At 37.0% G+C, this 13108-nt stretch overlaps 1 long non-coding RNA gene across 1 annotated transcript in view; it reads right to left on the reverse strand.

The window, feature by feature from the left end:
• Nucleotides 1–3202: 3202 nt before the first annotated feature.
• The window catches only part of LOC106628649 (uncharacterized), a 70498-nt gene continuing 60592 nt past the window's right edge, over nucleotides 3203–13108 (reverse strand). The window contains exons 3-4 of the long non-coding RNA XR_015772851.1: nucleotides 10143–10262; nucleotides 3203–6625 (exon numbers count right to left, since the gene is read on the reverse strand). This is a non-coding gene — a long non-coding RNA (uncharacterized LOC106628649). The remainder of the gene's footprint in view (nucleotides 6626–10142; nucleotides 10263–13108) is intronic.

Below are 13108 nucleotides of genomic sequence, written 5' to 3' on the forward strand. Positions count from 1 at the left end.
TGAAGCATTAAATATTTGAGTTTTTAGTTACTAATGCTGGCAGATAAGACTGACTCTTAATTTCCTTGACTGTGCCCAGCCTTTCTAGAGAGGTAGTTATTTCTAGAGGTCCCAGATGTAAGAAGCAACACAGTTCACTGTGAAGGGGAACAGAGGAGTGAGACAAAGTGTCCACCCCAGGAGAAGGACAGGGGCATCACGTGTGGATGTGCAACTGCACAGCCATTTGCATCTCTTAGTCCAAAACAAGGATCCTTTCTTGTAGATCACAAGGACCATCTTTGAAAGTGTCACTCATGCCATCAGTATCTTGACAAGGATACATCCATTTGCTGTCTGTTGCACCTCTTTCAATATCAGGGAATCTGGGGCCTTGTTCATATGTGTATTTTCACAGTGGCCTCAGTCTCTTCATGACACTAATGAAAGTCATACAGGACACTCCTTAATTGTCCAAGAGTTTCAGCCTAGCAGGCAATCCTGAAATATTTCCTATTATATTTTGCCCTTGACTTAAATGGCCGCATTAATGGCATGTTTACTTTAAAAATTCCTTTGAAATACCTAACATTTGTGTGCTGGGTTGCCGCCTCCCTGATCACTATCCTATTACTTTAAAACATCTTTTTCACTAAAACAAAATACAAGAGAAGTAAAAGTAAATTGACAACACTATAAAAAGATTTTATGTGATTGTCTAAATTTAAATATTTATGCAGTTAAACATTCCTAACTTTTTCGGTGATTTTGTTTCCTTTTTGTTGTATCTAGTTTTTCCACAAACTGCATTAAAAAAAAATTATTTTTGATTGTCCAATGATAGAAGCTGTCCAGCAACAGAAAAGACTACATCTGCTTCAACAGCAGACATATGAAACCTGTGTGACAAACACAATCATTAAACAATCTGATTTTCTTGTTGGGAGGGTTTAATGCTGTTGGGTGTAGTATCAAAATGTAGAATTTGATAGTGTGTCTTAAAATTTTAATGATGTGTTCATGAATATAAAACATACTTCCATCAGTGACTTTATGACTTCTCCTCTGCATAATTAGTGGTATCTGTTTTATGAGCTTACTGTTGTTGCCTTGATCCCATGAAAATGTGAAACCACTGTAATAATTTACACCATTCCAGAGCTTTAAAGATACAAGATGGAATTTCTTCCTCTTTTCTCCTTGCATATACCCTTGCATTTATCAAAATAGAATATTAAGTGGCCTTCTTGAAAGCTGGGCAAGGAAAGAAAATTCAAGGACAACGATTAGTTTTAAACGTTTGTCAAAACTTTGTATTTGTTGCTTCATTTAAATCTGTGTTGTCATCTTCTGTTAGAGAGTAAGAAGAACTTCTTACTGCAAAGTCAGTAAACTTAGGTGAATTCAATCATTGAGGAATGTGCAAAATAAAATCTGACTACCAGTGAAAAAAGTAACTATTCAGATGATAATTATTGTATGATCATAATCAGCTAACCTCTGAAGTATCATTTATTGTACAGTCTCTCTCCATTCCTCCTCCTCCAGACTTCAGCAAGCACTGGACCCATATAAATAAAGTGTCTTTGATTTGTGAAAAGGAACACGGCATTATGTTTAGACACTTAGACCAAATATTAGGCAAGAAAGGCAGCAGTTTCTTCTTTGGTTTCACATCTGTAAATCAAGGCTGATGCTGCTTGAAACAATGATGGGTTATTGTGGCATTTAACAGGGATGACTAATTAATCTTCCTCTACTCAAAGAAGATAGTGAGGCCATATTTGCAGACTCATATTCTAAATGAACACATATGCTCCTGGAGAATACTGAGAACCAGAAATAAGTCACTGTGTTTTGTGCAAGGACCATCCACAGTCTGATTCTGAGTTGTTTCCCTTCCCTTCAGAATTAAACAAAAACAGAATTTCAACTTTCAGTCCAAAAAGTCAAGTTTCTATGGAGTTTTGTAAATGCCATTCACAAAAACAAGCAAAGAAACAAGGAGGTAAAAAAGAATGCTGAAAATAGACAAAGCCCCTAATGATGTTTTGGTAACACTATTGACTATAGCCCTAGAAGCTAGCTGAGTCTCTCATCATTTAAACAGCATCAGTTTGCTATTTGTCTAGGGAGGAGAAACAATCAGCATTCCAGTGAAAATTGTGTAAAGAATAAAAAAAATATTTTGATTGCCTGCTAATTGAATTTCCTTCCAAAGAATACTGATTTGGTTGCTTGAATCAAGGGAGGTTATCATCTTTCTCTGGAGGTTACGTCATTGTCATACTCTCACGGGAGTACCACTCCTTGATACACTTTCTAATATTCTCTTAACTCTTTGATCTAGATATGGTACAGCAGGGTTTGAAAAGAAAAGTCATCCCACCAGAAAACCTGGACATAAGAAAAATTTAGGCACAAGGCATAAGGATTACCACTCAAGAGGCAATGTAGCCTGATAAGCAAACGGAGTCAAAACAATCCACACTTTTATAATCATGTTTGTTAGGAATTGTTTGTTCAAAAAAAAGACAAAAAAGCCCCAACAAACCACAAAACACAATGTTCCAAATTTCTTTATGATCTGGGATAGAAATAAATATAATTTTATCAGAATACCTCAAGGGACCAAAGCTTCACTTCTCACTCAGTTATAATGCAAACAAGGATTCAGGTCCTGCTTATCTCAGCTCTTCCCTTTTGACAAACTTCAAGCAGTCCTGGCTGAAAAATCCTCTCTTCTCGCTGCCTTTCAAAGTGTCTGCTACAGAAGGGCTTATCTCACCCTGCTTTTGCTCCCTACAGCATGGCTGGGGAGGTGGAACTCTGATATAAATCAGCCCCTTTGTTATGGGACTAACTAGTTAAAGAGTTAAATTAATCTCAGTATTATAATTCTCTAAACCAGTTCCAGTTTTGCACTCCTTATTTGAATTTTACTGAACTTTCTTCTGAAGAACATTTCTCGTATCTTGCTTCAGTGGGAGGTTATCTCTTTCCTTTGAAGGTTATATTGTGATTGGCAGAAGGTCAGGAAACTTCAGTCACATTGGCCTGTTACGGAAATACTTTGAAAAATAAATGTGAAAGACAAATGTTAAGTAAAGAGACTCTTTAATCAGCAACAGTTCCATAAGACTTCAGACCCAGTGAGGTACCCACAAAAGTTTTGTTTACACAGTTTATTAATACAGATATTTGGGATCAACGGGAGGTTCTCTGTTGACTTTGATAGTCGAGCTTGAGATATAAGCGAGGTTCACGCTCTGTTGGCAGGATGTTCACAGGCTAAAACACAAACACACTCTTTGGCCACTGTCTAGATTTCATATACATTAGACGACTTTTGTTATTAGACAGTGCTGTAAGATTGTCCTACGTTTTTTCTTGCCTCCACTAAGCTTGCTAAAAGTAGTATTCTATCACTGCATGATAGAATCAGCAAGCTCAACACAGTACTGCTTGAAATATGCTCTCACAATACAGAAGGGCTAGGATTTAAGTTTCTAATTTTACTCTCAGTTTTTATCAATACATACTAAAAGGAAGTGAGACAGAAATTTAAGAATAAATTCAGTATGCATGATATGATATACAATCCAAGTACATATAATTTGGTTTTGAAATATCTGAGTGGACTTTGCACTTTCTAATATATAACTCCAAATGCACTTAGAAGTGGATAACTACTAGAAATATTATAAATAGTATCAAAGCTGGCTAGGAGCCTATTGTTTCTGGATAAATCCATTTTATTCTCACCAGTAGCAAAGGGAGATGTGTGCAATCTGCAGAAGGGCATATATCCCTTGGATTTAAAGCTTGAGCTCTTTATTTGATTCAGTTGACCCTAATAGTCATGTTTGCAGGGAGTCCAATTAGCAGCTGGTTGTAACATATTGTACCATATGTGCTGGATGTCTAAGGCTCAAGTAGGAGCTTAAAGATGGAGGGTCAGGCCTAGCTGTCATTTTTATAAAAATTCATTTTTTCTAGGTATTTTAAAAGAAAAAATAGTAGCAAACACATTAGCATTGTGCTGCCTTTATGGGAAATGGCAATTTAAGCAAGAGTCTGTGTGTTTCAGTAGGTCAAAAAGCTGTATGGCACTTCATAGATTTTCTTCACAGTGTTCTGCCCTGTATCCCCACTGTCCCCCACTGCTATAGGGTACAGTCAGTCCAAGTGCCATTCCCAGGGAATGTTCTGTTGAATTGGTGCTTTCAAATCCACACAAATCTAGAACAGGAAGTTAAGCCCCTGTAAAGCACAGATTTGGACTCAATTAATTAATTCAACAGCAAAATGTGTAAAAGATGTTTGTATTCTTCCTGGTTTCATTTATTTACTCTCTCAACCCCAGTTTCAATTTATTGCTTGGTCAGCTGTGCCAATGCAACTGTTTATATGGTTCTGCTCTATGTCAGATCAGTGAGCTGGTATAAAATGATATGAAAGACCTCAAAAAAAAAAAAGCAACAATAATTTCCCTTTTAACTGACTTCTACTTTGTTTTGTTTTGTTTTGTTTTTTGGTACATGGTAACTGAACAATCATTTTGGAAAATTATCTCTTTTGAATTATTTCCTTTTGTTGTAACTACGTTTCCATTTCACATTTTTACTTAGTGCTATGACTTATTTTTCTCATTTCTCCACCATTTGGGGATTCTAATGAGAGGAATAACACACTGGTGAAATTTCAGCACTATCTATGTGCAAAGTCACCAAGGTTTGTTTGCTTTAGATATATTTTTAATCACAGACAATTGAGGGAGACTTCCTGTCCCACAGCTTCCATTCAAAGAGCTGAGATCTCACCCTGAGGCAGGCAAAAGAGGAAAATTGCTGTAGTCAGGTCAGTTGTCTGCCCAGCTCTAGCCTCTGGCACCTCTGAGTGCTCAGCAGCAGGCTTAGATTTAATCCTGAATTTACTAGGGAAACATCCTATTTACAGGATTTACAGACTTTCATTTTTTCCATAAGGGATGAATGGAATTTATTTATGCCAGACAAGATTTTATCATTTCCAAAAAGAAAAGTTTAGTACTAGGATAGGGATAACCTTTTTATGGTTAAAAGCACCGAAGTGCTCATTCTGGTTGTGGTTCCCTTATCCTTTCTCCCTACCATCTCAGAAGGTCATTAAGGTTCATAAATGCACATCACACAGCAACAGGGGACTGGAGTGAATGTAACTCCACACCTGCAAGGCTCTTATCCTGGGTGTGAACTGCCCCACACACCTGCATGGTGGATGAGGGAAAGAAATGCAACTTCTCATCCAAAACTTACTAAATTGGTTGTATTTGTAAACAATTTTCCTGGTAAACTGAGCTTTTCAGCACATAGTCAGGCCTTCCAGAGGTGGGTGAGGAAATCAAAGATTCTGGTAGCGCATGGAAGTTTACTCAAGGCATGAAGGAGTCATGTCACAGCATTGGGGTCCAAAACCAAAAAAGGAGCCCTGGACAGCCTGAATAAAGCCTGGCCTGCCAGCTGAAGATTTTTCTTGTGTCTGAAGACAGGAGACATGGGAAGAAGGTAAATAAAACTTTCAACTGTAGTATGTGATCCATCACCTTAAAAAAATGCAATTGTCTTCTAGAGGAAGTTCTACTGGGCAAAAAAAAAGTAACATAATTTAGAAGTCCAGTTCTGCATGAAATTAGCAGAATGAGATGTACCCCTGCCTTCTTCCTGAATGATAGGTTGGTTCCAGGTTGTGAGCAGGAGTATGTAACAGGAGGAAAGCAGCAGAATTTTGTTTGTAATGGAACTGTCTGAGAAAAACATAGCACACATATATGTTCCTCTTCTGTGTGGTGCACCATGAATAAATAGGGATAATGGGACCTTGACAGCAATTCCTAAAAACAGCACAGAGACAAGTCTCACTGTAAAACTTTTTCCCTTCTGATAATGAGTTTGGGGGTTTTTTAATCATTGCTGCTGGGTTTCATGAAGTGGGAAATATCTCAACAAATGATTGAAAATAATTTGACTCAAGATTAATCAAGAGAGACTTGGAGTTATTTGTGACATTATTGCAAAAAACAACTGTCTATACACACAACCATATCCCTTTCAGACTCTGTCTCTTAATAAAGAGTCTGAATATCACTAAGCCATTTGAATTCTGTGAAGCTCAGACATAGAAATCTGCTGATTTACATGCTGTAAAGAGAAACTGAGGCACAGGGCAAGACTTACTCTTTTTACAATGTTTTTCATCCTGCTTTCTTAATAATTGCTAATAAAGAAGGCATTAATAGCAGCATCTACAGTCCTATTATCAGAATATGTGAGCCTTTAGAAACTTAAAAACCTTTGTTTCTGTGTAGCAAAAAAGAAATCTTAATACTGTCTTGGAAGATCCAGGCAGGATTGAGACCAGCATTTTCCAGATCTTCATATCTTCTATGAGTAAACCTGATTCCAGGGCTTCAAACTGTGGTTAGGATTCTACTTTCTGGTAGTTGCATCAATGAAGTTTTGAATCTTCCTGTTTCCCAAATAGTCTCAAGTGATTTAATTTTGCTCATGTTTATTTTCTCCTCCTTTTAAGCAGCTATCAATTCAGCAGTTTTTCACAGAATAAACTCCTTCGAACAAGTGGTGACAAAGCCAGTCTGGAGATGAGGCTGGATAAAAGGGAAGATCAGTCAACACTGGCAGCCAAGTAACATTATATTCAAGTCAGTTTTGGTTTTAAGTGCATTTAATTTGTAGTTGCAACAAATTCTGTGGTGTTTGCAAGGTGGTCAATGCTGGCTTTGCAGACCTAAATTCCAAGATGTCCAAGAAAACATAGATCTGATTTTAAACAGTACTTAAAAACATAGAGAAGCCATCAGTGCCAAAACAGATGTTAAAGCATGTGAGTCACAGCACAAGACAATTAGCAATCTCTATTGATTCCCTGACTTTAGCATGTGTGGATATACACATTCATGATCGATCTGGCATAAAGGTCTTTCAGTGCCAGGACATTCAGGCCTTCTCAATAAACAAGTAGCTGACATTTGTCTGAGGCATCCTTTAAAAACCTTCACAACAACCTGAGCTCACCTCATTGTTGTAAGAAACCAGATGAGTTTCCTCACTTGCAGTCAAAGAGAAAATATAGTCACTGCCTGAACTCTTACAATCTCCAGATGTCTATTGACATACTACCCAATCTTTTTCTTGACATTTAATCTCTGTGCCTGAAAAAGCTAGGAAATACAATAGAACATACAGGAAAATCTAAGGCTGTATTTTGTTGTTTGTTCAAACAGCGTAATGTATATACATTATATAATAATATATACACATATGAAATAATTTATATATACACTATACTTGCATGTATACATACACACAATCATATATATACATTACTTTCATGGAAGTGGCTGTTTAACTAAAGCAGACTGTACTTCTCTGCTTTATTCTAGTTTTTTCCACATCATTAAAATAAGCAGTTTAAATCATTGTCACTAACATTTTTAAACAAAATGTTGTGAATAGGATTATGAGGAATGACTCCAGCACTTACTGATGAACATTAAACATCGTCACCTCCTGTTCCACAATATGGTTAGAAAATATGTGGAGAAAACAATTCATCTGTTTCTCAGGTTTCTCAGTGTATGATGCTCAGGAGACAAATTGTTATAGGACTTGATTTCATGTATTCTTCACAAAACTCTATTTTTTCATTCATATGAATAGATTAAAGTGGACTAGCATTTCTTGACTTGTACAGAAAGAAATAATAAGCTGATTTAGGCAACAACTGTACTTAGCTGTCTTAACATTATGGGGCAAATTCTTCATCAGTTACATACACATGCAACTTTTATCAGTTTCTGAGGAAGCATATGGCTCTAAGCGCCGCTCTCATATTTTAATTGCTGCCAAACACACATACACACACGCATACAGGCTCAGTCCTGTCCCTTCTCCTTAGTTCAAAGCTAGGAAGGAGATTGTTTTGAGATTTCAAACACTTTCCCTGTCTGACTTAGAGCAAAAAGTTGAAATCTCATAATTTCTTTTCAATGTGCATTCAAAACAAAAGCTTGGTTGAGTTAATGAAAATACTTTTGTAGGATTTTTATTATTCTATATACTGACATTTGTCCTATAATGGGACAGAATAAAAAAAAAGAAAATTCAAAATATTGAATTTTTCCAGAGGTTTGTTTGTTTGCTTGTTTGTTATAAAAGACACAAACGGAACCAGATCATTTCTGTGGTTCTTATTTTAATACCTTAGCACTTCCATCTAAAGGAGCTTAGTAGAAAAGTCCTCTGGTCAGCTGTTACTCCTGTGTTACATCAAAGCTCAGAATGGTCATTTTTGGCATGGCAAGGATTAAAGCTGGTTTGTCTGCCGGTGCTGGGATGATGGAGAGGGCAGGGAAGTGGTGCAATGCCATGAGAAGGCTGTAGCATCCATTCTCTTCCATATCCTGCTGCCATCTGGGTCCTCAGCAGGTTTAATGCCTAGAGGTTAGCTCTGGATGCTGCCAGTGTTTTGCTGGAAAAATGACTCCTATTGCCCTTTGTCGATGTAATGCATTACAGACCTCCACAGCTGAGGAGTGTAGTTCCCAGGGGTTGTACTTTTCTGTCCTCTGAAAAAATTACCTGGGCAGAAATCTGAGCTCCAGGTAGAAGTTTCCTGTCTTTTCAAGCACGACAGGAGCGAGAACTTGGAAAAGTGTTTGCACATTGTTGTATCTGTGCTCCTGCACAATTACTGGCATGTTTCTCAGCAGCAGCTCAGTACAAGTGGCTGACTTCCCAAAGTGACGACCAGCTCCTCTTGGCTGTGATGAGAAGTGGCTGAGCAGCTCTTCGGGAAAGCAGGCTGCTCAAATGACAGCATGGTACAGCAGCTAGGTTGCCTTCAGTTCGCATGGACCTCTGATAAAATCCTGTCAGACTGAAGGTGAAGACGGTGGGGATGGCTCCCTGGCCTTTTGTCATGTTAGTAAGACCTGAGGATCAGTTACACTTTTTACGTGGTTGTGTTGGTTCTTAATTTTTTGAGGAAATATAGGTTTGAGCAAAAGAATCTGGGCTCCTCCTCACCTCTTAAAATACAGCATTTAGAGAAGTTTCCAGTAAAGGAATGAGTGTTGTCAGCTAGTTAGCACAAGCCATTGGAAAAACCCCTCAACTCTGTATAGGCAGAATAATTACACACAAATGCATTCGGAAATCCTATGGAAAATGTAGTCCAGTGACCTGGCATGGTTACAGCACAATTTAGCAAGTATGTTAGAACAAATTACTCCTTTTAACCATAAGCCATTCTGCTTCACGCTTTTAATGAAGGCCTGTGCCACACACTAGAATACTTCTCACCTCATTACTACCCATAAAAAGCAATGATCCATTCAAAGGCTCCTCATATCTCCCAAATGAGATGTAAAAGAGCCCACTCTTTCTCAGTCTGGCACAAAAGAGAACGGCTTCTTACTTCAGCCTTTGATGTTGATCATTAGGATGTTTACTAGATAAAAGAACTGAAAAATTTATCTGTGTAGCTTCACTGATGTTGTGTGTTAGCGTTCTGTCTGCTGGCTCCTGGCTCCCTATTTATAAATGTGAATCCCTTGTTGCTGTTTAGGAAAGGAAAAGGGCTTCAAGATTTCTCCAGAGCAATTTCTTCCTCTCTCTGTATATGTATGTGTGTATTTATATATAAAAAGCATACAACAAAAGGGAAGAAAAGGGTGGAGAGAGAAATATCCATTGAATTTACAGAATATTACGAGGCAGTAAAAGAGAAACTATGAACTGAATAAAAATTAAATGTGACATGCTGTCTGATAAGAAAGCTTAAAAAAAAATCATGCGTAAATTGAATCTAGTTATTGCCCAAACACATGTACACATACCACACACACACTGCATGTAGTTGTGTGTATTTAAAAATGTAAACTGCTGCCAAAGAGATGTAAAATTTAAAAAAAAAAAATCAAAATTTAAAAATACACGGTGCTATAAATAGCATTTCTCAAGGAATGTTCTTATTCCTTAGTAAGCCCATATATATTTGGCTTACAAAAATGGATAGGCAATGGTTAGAGGAGAGTTATTCTTCTTCTGTCAGTGGGGATGACCCCACCCCAAGTCTGTCACCAGAATTGCTTATTTACTTACTTTCTGATTCTGTCAAAACAACTGGTCTTGCTTTGAGAGTTTTCAGACAGTAAGGCTTGGAAGTAAGGCTTATTGGAATTATGTCCACTGAACCAAATCAGAACCACAAGCTTTTAAATTCTGTAAGAAAAAAAATGAAAAACTGAATTACCTAAGGGCTTGGCAGGGTGGGATGTGCCTTTGCCATGTGATGTAGCCATGGACAGATGTGTTGTGCATCAGTAAGATGTACCCACAAGCTAAAGGGTTCATCTCCACCAGGCAGTGAGGATCTAGAAACACACAAGAGCGAGACCTGCCATCCTTGTTGAGGCCAGCAGTTTGTTTAAACAAGTATCTTGTTCCAGCCATTGCAGTGTGATATTTCAAAGTAACATGCAAACTACCCCACAACCACCAAAAGTAATACCCTAAGTAATAACCTGCCTGTAGGGAAAAAAGTTTCCCTTTTAATCTCAAGCAGTTAGTTATGCCAGGGAGCTTGAGTATTTTAAATCCCTTCTATCTTATCGTAGGTAAGTATGAATGTTTTATTATCTGTATAAATGTCTAATCATATTTAAGTTCTGGAAAGCGTATCTTTAAAGTGTTATAGCAGCATTAACTGATCATCCCTTAAAAGGGGAGGTGGGTAAGTATACTCTTGCCATCTCTCCCTTTTCTAAAATATACAAAAACTAAAGTATGGAGTGCCTCAACTCTCTGCTCAAGCCAAACAATGACTGAATATAAAAGCTGGAGTTAAAATACTGCAGTTCATGATTCACAGCTCTCCATGCATGCAATAGGTTTCAAAGTTCAGGTGCATATTGCTCACATTTATCTAGGAAATTTGAAGGCAATATTTTCTTGATTATTTTCTGCTTATCAACAGATTTATAGCAACTTATTAAAAATATCATTTGGTAGTGGTAAGACCATTGCACCTTGGCATCTTTTTTTTGAGGCAGCCTAGATAAATTCAATTAAATCTGTGGTGATTCTTCATAGTTTTGGGGCAGGGAGCATTAAAAAAGTAAAAAGAGGCAGTAAGTCATTACAAGGTGCATTGAATTGGTACTGCCTTTTGTTGTGTATTTCTCCAGGGACTTTTTTTGTTGTATATCTCTCCAGGACAGTCTCCAGGACTCCAGGGACACAACAGCACTTCTATGAGCTCAGAAACTCTGTAAATTACAATAATAGAAAAGTAGCATGAAAAATAAAAGGCACCCACTTAAATTTTTAACAGGTATGCTCAACTCATATTTCTTCAGTGCTTTTTCCAAATACAGTATTCAATCACCTATGGCAAAATCATAGGTAATGATATATTAAGCTAAAACTTAAGCTAAACACCGCTTCTAAATTAAATTGAAGAATCTGTCAGAAACATGAACCTGACTTTAAATATTTTGTATCTTGTTCAGCTGCATTAAAGAAATGACAATACTCTAGGAAGATCAGAAACTTAAAAAGAAAAGTTCTTTTACAAGTGTGAAGCCTTTGGATAACAGATGCAGTGCTCTGTTTTATTTGGAAGATTAATATTACTCAATATTAATTGTATACCCGGTTAGAGATTTATCTATCCTGAAAATAAAATGCTACCAGTGGACAGTAAGTGGGAGGAGGAAGACTGTAGGTGTGACCACAGTGTTATTCAAACTTCTCTGTATCTTCCTTGCATGCATAAATTTGACTGTTGCTTATAAATACCTTTCAGAAACAGTTCACAGCTCTTGTTAACTTAACCTGTTGATTGTAAAATCTATCCAAAAACATAGGAGAACAATTTGGTATGCCATAAATTCTTATTGATACCAAACCCTCATGGCATTTACATCTGCACTTGAAAATCTACATTTATTTCATAATCTGGTGGTAAGAATGAAAAAGGCACAAAGCATTTTCAATCACAATTGTCAGTCACTGATAAAATTTTAAAAATCCTCCAAAGCCAGTACAAGTAACTGCCAGTGCTCCTCTCTGCTTTAGCTATCAGACTGCAATAAATTCTTAGATCAAGGTAAGCTGATGAAAAATGTTTAGGGGGAAAAAAAACAACAAAAAAATTCCTATTGTACTTTGCCATGGCTCAGCTGTATAGGTTCCCAAGCACAAGAACTTTTCATACTTGTTTCAAAACCAGTACATTTAGGTCTCAGCCTATCTTTTTTACAGCTGACGTGTGTATTATTTCGTAACAAAGAGACCTGTCAGCTGTATTGGACTGTTTATTGCTTTGACAACTTGATTTTGACTTTTTCTACATGATTTGCCAAGATTAGCTTTTATTTACAGGGGTTTATGTTCTAAGATGAGGTGAAAGTAAGAACAGCAAATATATCTTTTTCCCTGACATCTCCAATAATTTTACCTGGTCAAATGTTTGGATACATAGAGCTGCAGTAAAAATGCATGATTAGTACACTCCCCTGTGGATTATGAACAGAAAGCATGTGTTGGGCTTACACACAGACGGTGATTTACTCACAGTCACATATGAAGGTATTTGCTCTGTCTCTCCTGTGTCTTTAGTGCCCTTTTCTCATTAAAGAAGACAGATACCAACAGATAATGAAATGAGTCTGTTCTGCAAAATACAGATCTGGCTTTTGAAATAAACATAACGATTGAAGTACTAGAAGAAAATGTTCAAAGATGATCCTGCAAGAGAAAAATATGCTGTTTATTTGTGACCATTGCTATATGAAATACCACAGTGATGGATTTTGTAGTATCAGATAAAAGTATTAGCAGAAATAATTCTGTAATCTATTTTCAGATAATGGTTTTGAAGTCCCACACAGGCCATAAAATTATAATAGATGCATAACTATCAGCATGAAGTCGATTTTAACAAAGACTTAATAGAAAATCCAATCCCATAAAAATACACAGTTTAAATTCAGAGTTAATAACAGAAATGACTACACAGTTACCATTCAATTTATCCCATACTCTAGCAGTGTAAATAGCCAGTT

The sequence above is a fragment of the Pseudopodoces humilis genome, chromosome 6 (assembly GCF_049639895.1).
Source record: "Pseudopodoces humilis isolate 2021_Gansu_Grassland_sample_001 chromosome 6, ASM4963989v1, whole genome shotgun sequence".
NCBI classification, from domain to species: domain Eukaryota; kingdom Metazoa; phylum Chordata; class Aves; order Passeriformes; family Paridae; genus Pseudopodoces; species Pseudopodoces humilis.